Source organism: Puma concolor, chromosome A3, assembly GCF_028749965.1.
Source record: "Puma concolor isolate L17-30 chromosome A3, mPumCon1.1.hap2, whole genome shotgun sequence".
Classification (NCBI taxonomy): Eukaryota; Metazoa; Chordata; class Mammalia; order Carnivora; family Felidae; genus Puma; species Puma concolor.
In genome coordinates, this window is record NC_141669.1 from 138,857,515 (window position 1) to 138,865,791 (window position 8,277).

Here is an 8,277-nt window from a genome sequence, read left to right on the forward strand (position 1 = left end):
GGGTAAGACCGGAAGTGACTGGAGGAGGGCAGGACATTCTTAATATGAAGGAAAGGCACTTCTCTGGTCACAGAGCTCCATCAGAGAGGCCCTGTCCCGAATCCAAGGCTGGTGAGCCAGCGGCCGGGCCGGGCAGAGTGGGCCTCTGGGCTGTGGGGAGGCGGCCGGCAGGGACAGGTCACCAGCTCTGGCAGCTGAGCACATCCTCACGTCCCACAACCACCCTGCTCCACTCCCCTCCCCACCCCCACGGCTGCTGAAGGCTGCCGGTCCTCAGCGACCCCAGTGATGCTGGAGGTGGCCACACCCTGTGCCTCCTTCAAGTGCACGCATGAACAAGAGGCCCCCCTGGCTCTGAGAAGTGAGTCTTGCCAGACAGCGTCCCTTCCGACAGCCTCCTTGTCCTTACTATTGGGCTATTTCTTGCAATTGCGGCCAACATCTGTATTTCCAGAAAAGCCGAAGAAATTTACTTGGGAGATGAGCCCACACCCTTGATAGAAAGCAGAAACGAGACGGCTAATGGAACCCCCTTTGTCGGGGGCTCTGGCACGTCCCACAGGCCAGGTGACGGAACCCCAACCTTTGCAGCCAGATCCCCCTGAGGCTGGCTATTCATACTCCCCTCTGTTGGGGGCGCCTGTCCTCATTAGAAAGAGGGAGAACACAATTGTTTCCTGCCTTCCCCCGGAAGCTGTCACTGGGGTGACTGCAGACGGCACCGTGTGCCACACCTGGGCTGTCCAGAGTCACAGGATGCTTTCCCACTATCGTGCTAAACATTGAAGTGGCCGTAACTGCTCTGTACCTCCTCGGCCCTCTGCCACCAAGAACTGCAAACAAGAAATTGTAAATTCAAACCAACCTCGGGGGAGGGGCACTGTACTTATTGTACATTTTTACTTTTATGACTCAGCCCAATTTCAGGAAAACATAAAAAAGTGTGGATCTTTGAATCAATCCTAAGGAATGTACCGGAAAGAGCATCACTTCAACATGTTTCATTAACACGTTGGAGAGATCCTTAAATAATCCCAAAGCTGCTTCTTGAGTTTTACCTTAATTTGGCTGCAGAGACTTTGTGAGGTGGGAGGAGTGGATGAGAACCACGGAGGGGACAGCGCACGTCCAGACGTGGGTCAGCCAGTGCACAGACTGTGGGGCCAGAGTTGGAGCCTGAGCCCCGAGCCCCGACCCACAAAGCCACGCTTCCCTCTGGCTGTTCGTCTGTGTCTCTCTCCCAGACCATCACACCCCAGCGACAAGCAAATCCATGTCAAGGGCAGTGGAGAACATCATCTTGTTGTTGTGCGTGTTATGTTTGTATGTTTCCCTATGCCTGTCTGTGTGACTTATTTCGACTTTGTCTGTTTCTCTTAGGATCCCATCCCAGGAGCTACAATTGGTGTCAGTGCCACAGTGTTGGGTCTGTAGCAAGTTTGTTCACCCCACAAATGTCCGTCAGTTGCTGTATTTCAAGGTGCTGTGATAGCATGTGGGGGTGGGGGACGCAAGGATGTAAATTAGCCTTGGCCCAGCAGGAACTTCAGCCCAGTGGGGGAGGACCAGATACTCAGGGAAATAGGTCTTGACGGGGGTAGATGGCATACAAGTGAGTGGTTCACAGAGAACTGCCCTGGGGCAGGACCTCGGAGAAGGGGCAACCAGTGTGGACAAGACAGGGAAAGGACGTCTTCCGTGAAGGGGAACAGGACGCAGACAGAGAGAAAGATCAGTGTCTCCGGGAAGAGGAACATGACGGGAAAGGCTCGGAGATGAAAATGAGGCTGATCTCTTCTGGGCAGACGCTGCTGGGATGCTTGATGATCCAGAGGATGAATACAGAAGCTGATTCTCGCTGGCTTGGGCTGCATTGGGTTTTGAAGTTTCCATCCCACAGTAGGTGTTAGGACTTCATCCTGCAGCCAGGGAAGCTCTGTGGGCGGATGTTAGGGGAGGGAAGTGATGTGAAGGCTGAGAATCTGGCGTTGCCTGGGGAGGGTGAGTGGAGCTCTCCAGGGTGCTGATGGGAGGCCTGCCCCGGGAGCCAGGGAGCTGGGCGGGTGGCCAGCAGGTGGAGGGAGAGAAGGCATGGGGGGGAGGGGGGCACAAAGAGAGGTGCACGGGCTGGGCTCCTGAATGAAAGCGGATAAGGACGCCAAGAGAAGACAGACTTGGTCAGAGACAGGTCAGTTCTTGAATTCACCTCTCACCAGCTGAGTGACCTCAGTTTCCCCGCCGATAACCTGGAGACACTCGAAGTGGGTGAATACACTGCAGGGGACCATTGCATACAAGACCTCATCTTTGTACAAGGTGCCCAGTAAAGGGGCAGCATCACTGAGGGCACACCTCCCAATACCCCCAGGCAGGTGTCAAGGAAGGGGACTTATCTCCCAGAACCTACACCACCACTGACAGCTCTAGGTGGTTGGTAGAGCCCTAGAAAATAGTGGACAGATTCCATAACATCAGATTTAAAAGTTACACCTAAAAGACCAGACGGGTAGGTATAAGGGGTGAAGAGTTGTGTAAAGTCAAGTAAAGCCGTCAAAACGAACAGAAGGCACAGTGATTCTCAGAAGGTAACACAGTGTAGCAAGAAAGGAAGATGTGTGAGATTGACCAAGCCCATGGGACATCCCACTGGAATGGCCAGGGGGACACCCAGCCTATCACTGACCAGCCTGGGCCGCGGTCACCTCGGGAAAGCCAGTTGTCTTTTATCAGAGGATCACGTGCTGAGACCCCAGACCCCAGACCCCCCAGGACGGCCCTTCTACCCCCTCAGGGGGCAGGTGGGGCCACAACCCCAGGCAGGGGACAGAAAGAGGAAAATGAACCACATCCTGGAGGTGACCCTCTGAGCTAGGGGTAGAGACTAATGCCCTCATAGGTTTCAGGAGGGTCTTAATCTGTGTTTTGTTTAATTTTTCTAAGTGTGTGAAACGTTTAGGTGAATCCAAATAATTGGGTGATGGGAGGATCTGGCTGGTAATCTCTCATCTTAATGAATGAAGAACTAATGGGAGCTGTCCTGTGCCCTGTGGCCCCCCTGAGACATTTAAACTCCTAGTAAATGACCACGTCACTCACTCCAGGGCTCACCCACCCGTCTTTGTCTCAAAGGGTACAGGGTTCTCCCTCCCTGTTTCTCCCAGGAGCTGCCACTGGCTTTTAGGGACCCCAGTGCCACAGCCTTGGGGGGGAGGGTGGGGGACATGATGCGGCAGGAGTCACTGACATCTCTCTCCATGGTACACGGGCTGGTTTCTGGTCCCTTCTTCCACGCACACCCAGGTGAGCATGGCTCTGGCTCCTCCTCTGGCCATCGGCCTCTACTGGTCGCTGTGCATCCTGGGATTACCCAGGCTCCACACTCCTCCACCGAAGTCTGCAGCTGAGAGGAATTCAGGTGCCTGGCCCGCATCCTGCCTCCCTTAACACGCCCTGCTGGCTAATAGCAACTCAATGGGACCCTGTTGCCTCCCAGAGTTCTGGGTGGGAAGGAGGAGACTGCCCTTCTGTCTTCATCCCCAAGCTGCTAGAGCATTCCACTGGGGCTCAACAGCAGGCAGAGCGCAGGACCACTCTTGAGGGGGGCCATCCAGCGTCATATAACTTCCCTCTTAGACTCTCTCCCACCTCCAAGCATGGGGAGGGCTTGTCTAGTCTGGGCAATTGGGGAAAACAGTTCCACCCAGTTGATGATGCGTTTCTCTGTGCCTATTTGTCAAGCCGGAGTGTCTATTCTTGGGTTCAAGATGGCTTTTCCAGCAGCCTGTGAGCTCTGTCTTGGGTTTCCAAGGTCTGCCCTGAAGCTCAACCATCCGGTTTCCCCCCTTCCTTGTTCTCCACGTTACTGCTGTAAAGGCTGATCCAGGGGTGCCTGAGCGACTCAGTTAAGTGCCTGACTCTTGATTTCGGGTCTGGTCATGGTCTCTTGGTTCGTGGGATTGATCCCCATATCGGGCTCTGGGCTGACATCATGGAGCGTGCTTGGGATTCTCTCCCTCCCTCTCTCTGCCCCTCCCCTGCTCGCTCGCTCTCTCAAAATAAATAAATAAACATTAAAAAAAAAAAAAGAGCCAATCCTGAGGCCACTGAACAAGAGTGGGGACAGACAGGTAAAGTAAGCACTGGGAAGTCCGTCCAGGAAAAAGCACGCTTGTTAGCTTCTCCTACCAGCACGGCGTGAACACAGACACCATTTCCGGGCTGGTCTGTGGCCTTGGGCAGATGTGGATCCTGCTGGGCTGGCCACAAAGGAAGCATCATCTCTACAGATGAGAGCAGTGCTTTCCAAACCATTGTCCAAAGACAAAAAGTGAAGTGTCCACCCTGCAATCACCCTGGGACTGTTTTTAACCATAATATCCAGGCCTGTCTCCCAGAAAAGGTGACAGTGGGGCAGGAGGAGATGGAACTTCTAATGCTTGGACAAGAGATTCTGGTGTTCAACAGGGTCGAGAAGCTGTCAGGGGAAGTTTAACTTTCCAAAAAATAGCCCTCTTAGCTTTTAGAGAAAACCACAATTTCTGCAGTTTTTGCAAATAATACTGCCAGCGTAGGGAGAAGTATCTAATGACATTGTAGACAGGAAAATGTTTTGACTTTTGGTAATTAAATTGAAAGTTCTAGAGCATTTTGCCAGAGATGAATGTAACGTTCATTTCCACATTGGGCAGTTTCCTGCGGAGACGAACAGGTTAATCCTGTTCTTGTACTTGACTTTGTGGTTGATAGGATTTTAAAATTTGCGACGCAAGTGACACAAAATGTAAACATACACAAAAGTAGGAAGCGTGGAAAGTAGACGTGAACAAAGAGAAGAAAATCAGGTCACTCAGGGGCACCTGGGGGCTCAGCAGGTGAGTGTCCGACTCTTGATTTCAGCTCAGGTCACAATCCCAGGGTCGTGGTGAGTGTGGAGCCTACTTGGGATTCTCTCTCTCTCCCTCTCTCTCTGCCCCTCCCTTGTGCTCTCTCCTCCCCCCCTTTCTCTGCCTCTCTTGCCCACACAGGCGCCCTCTTTCTCACTCTCTCTCTCTCTCAAAGGAAAAAGAAAATTAAGTCACTGGTAATCTCTCAGCCAGCATAACCACGTTCAGATTCCAACATTTCCAATTCCAGTGTTGTGTCTCTGTTAATACTTACGTGCACACACTCAGAGTCGCACACTCACACACAAGGATGGAGTATTTATGCCCCCACGCCCACGAAGGGGACCATTGTGAGCACCATAACCAGGAAACCGACCGGCTCATCATGATGCTTGGTTACAAAAAGCTAACCTTAGCAGGAAAGGCATTGTGGATGACGGGATCCTTGCCCCCGAGGACGCCCCCATTCTAATGCCCATAACCTACGAGTGTGTCACTTTACACGGCAAATGGACAGAATCACGTCAGGGATTTTCAGATGGGAGATGATCTGCGATATCATCACAAAGGTCCTATAGGAGGGAGGCAGGAGGCCAGAGGCAACAAGAGAGGCAGGGGTCGGGCCAAGGAATGCACATGGGCCTTGAAGCTGGAAAGGCCAGGAGATGGGCCCCCCCCACCGCGCCCCAGGATGTCCCAAAGAAACCAGCCCTGCGAACACCTTGGCTTTAGCCCATGAAACCCATTTTGGACTTCTGACCCCCAGAACTCTGCGATAACATGTTTATGTTACATTAAGGCTCTAGGTTGTGATGGTTTGTTACAGCAAGACTGAAAACTAAGACGGGCATCTCCCAAAAGGGCTCGCAAAGTCGCCTGGTGCTCTGCAGAACCAGCCTCTGCGCAGACAAGGCCTGGCCACACAAGTGCCCCGAACCCAGCGCCAGAACTGGCGCCCCAGGACCCTCACTCCGGGGGCCTCTGTCCCTCCTGGCAGCTGCCCCAGACCCCCGGTAACAGACCCCGTGCCCTCACTGTCTCTGCCTGGAGTCCACTCTCCCTGGCTTTCCCCCCATGCGGGGCTGGCTCGCTCAGCCAGGATGGGGAAGGAGCCTCTCGCCTCTCCGCACCCCTGCCGTTCCCCTGCTCAGGATTCCGTGTAAGGTCCTCCACCGGGGTAATGGACCAGACAGCAGTTGAAAGAGCTAGGTTTCTCTACAATGTAAATTTCCCTAACTTCCTCCAGCAGATGCAACATTTAGGTCATTTCTATTTTCTCTGTTGTTGCTGTTATTTTAGTCAACACTGCAATGAACATCTGTCTCCCTACATCGTTAAATTGTTGGGCACATCTGTGATAGTTTCTTTAAGATAAAATTCTCAGTGTCTGGACCCACGGTGTTACAAAAACCCAAGTGTTCTTTTGTTCTGTGTCGCACACCTTGCGTCATTAACCGGGACACGGCCCCCAGCGTTCCTGTAGCCAACATACGTGCCCGTGAAGAGTGCACATTTATAATTCTATGAGCAGCAGTAAAAGTTTTTTAAAACGTTGATTTGTTAAACATAGTGTTTCTCACGGCTACATGCCGGCACCTGTGTTCTGTCTTCATTTTGGAGACCCAGAGTACGGGAAACTGAAACAACAATTTCACACCCAGTGTCAGTATCAAGAAAGGTTATTATTTCAACGATAAAAACTAAATGTTCAAACATTTCGTATGTGCAGCAAATGTATTTGCCTGTGCTTTAATGGGTCTTGGAGTTTGTATTGCAAACACGTGGTCAAGGTATAATTTGTCACATTTTGTGTTTGCTTTCTGTTGTGGACATTACAGTCTGAAGGCTATCCTGTACACACACACACACACACACACACACACACACGCGCGCGCGCGCGCACGAATATATGAACGGATTAAAGCTTCGAGTGGACGCGTTCCCGGCTAAGACATTTCACATCAATAAAGCAACGTGGGTCAGATAAAAGTCCTGTGCCCACCTTACAGATGTTGGAAGTGACCACGTGTTCGTGCCATTTCTTGACCACAGAAATATTCTCTTCCGTGATCCATTTATACAGTCTGGTTGCTCATAGACAGCACCTCCTTCCTTTCTGCATGACTTTTCAACTCTTACCCAGGCGAGGTTTCTGGTTAATAAGAAGGTAAGGAACGATACAGCTAATACATGGGGACCTCTAAGGGGGAGTGGGGGTTGTAATCGATTAAAAAACTCGACCTGAATTAGTATTAGATTTTTCCTTATGTTTAATTAAGTCTAATTAAACAACGCCGACATCTTCTTGGCACCTGTGGTGTGATTATGTTAAATATTTAATGCTTGTGAAGGATTAGGCTGCTCTTCTAATCTATAGCTAACAATCTGTTCCCTCTCTGGAGTATTTTTTATTTAGTTCTGCTTTTGTATAATGAGTTACATTTCAAAGGAAATTGTGGAACACTGCGGCACGGCCGAGCCGCGTCGGAGCCCGGCAAATGGGAGATCGAGGCACCACGCCAGTGACTTCCCTCCCAGCCCCAGGCTTGGCTGGACCACAGCAGAGCTTCCCCACCAGACGGGACAATGTGAAGGGCACCAAGGAGGCTTCTGGAAAAGACTTTCAGCCCCTGCCACCCAGGATTAAGGACTTGGAACGCAGGATGCCAAGTTCACCATGAAAACACCCTGGATGCTCTGAGCAGTTCTTGGCTACATCTCCCCACCCCCACCCCCTGGTTCCCAAAGGGCTGTCAGCTATACGGTGAAAAACAAGAGTTGTATGTTTTTGCCCCTCCTCGCCCCCCAGCCCGCACAACACACACGTCCACCCTCCTGTGGAAATTAAGCCACTCTGGAGAGCCAGCCGAGCACCGATTTCAAAGACCTCATTTCAAAGAAAAGGCCATGGTTATTTTTGGAAGCAAAACCTGTAAATGCTGAGTCAGGGTGTTTATAGAATGTCATGCTTCCCCTCCAGAGGGAAGGAGGTCCCTCATTATACATCTTGGCCTGAAACGCTTCTCGTAGAAGAAGTTCAGTGTTGTTTTCATACGCGATAATTGGTCCAGAGACTCTCGAAACTTGAAGCTTCGTTGCATTTCCCTAATGATTCCTGATATTTTCAACATATTTAGGAACAAACGACAGATTTATGTAATTAGCTTTCCATTGGCCGAATCTGTGCCATCAATTTCTCGGGCTGTTTAAAGATTCTCCCTCCTCAGCAACAGAGCACGGCATCCAGTGAGTCCTTCCCACTCACAAGGTAGAAAGAAGACCCAGGAACCCCGTTTGTTAAAGCGAGTGGGCTTCGAAACATTAAATCAGCACAGAGGATACAGGCTCTGGTGGTGGACGAGTTACATTCGACATTTGGGGGCAGAGATGAGAA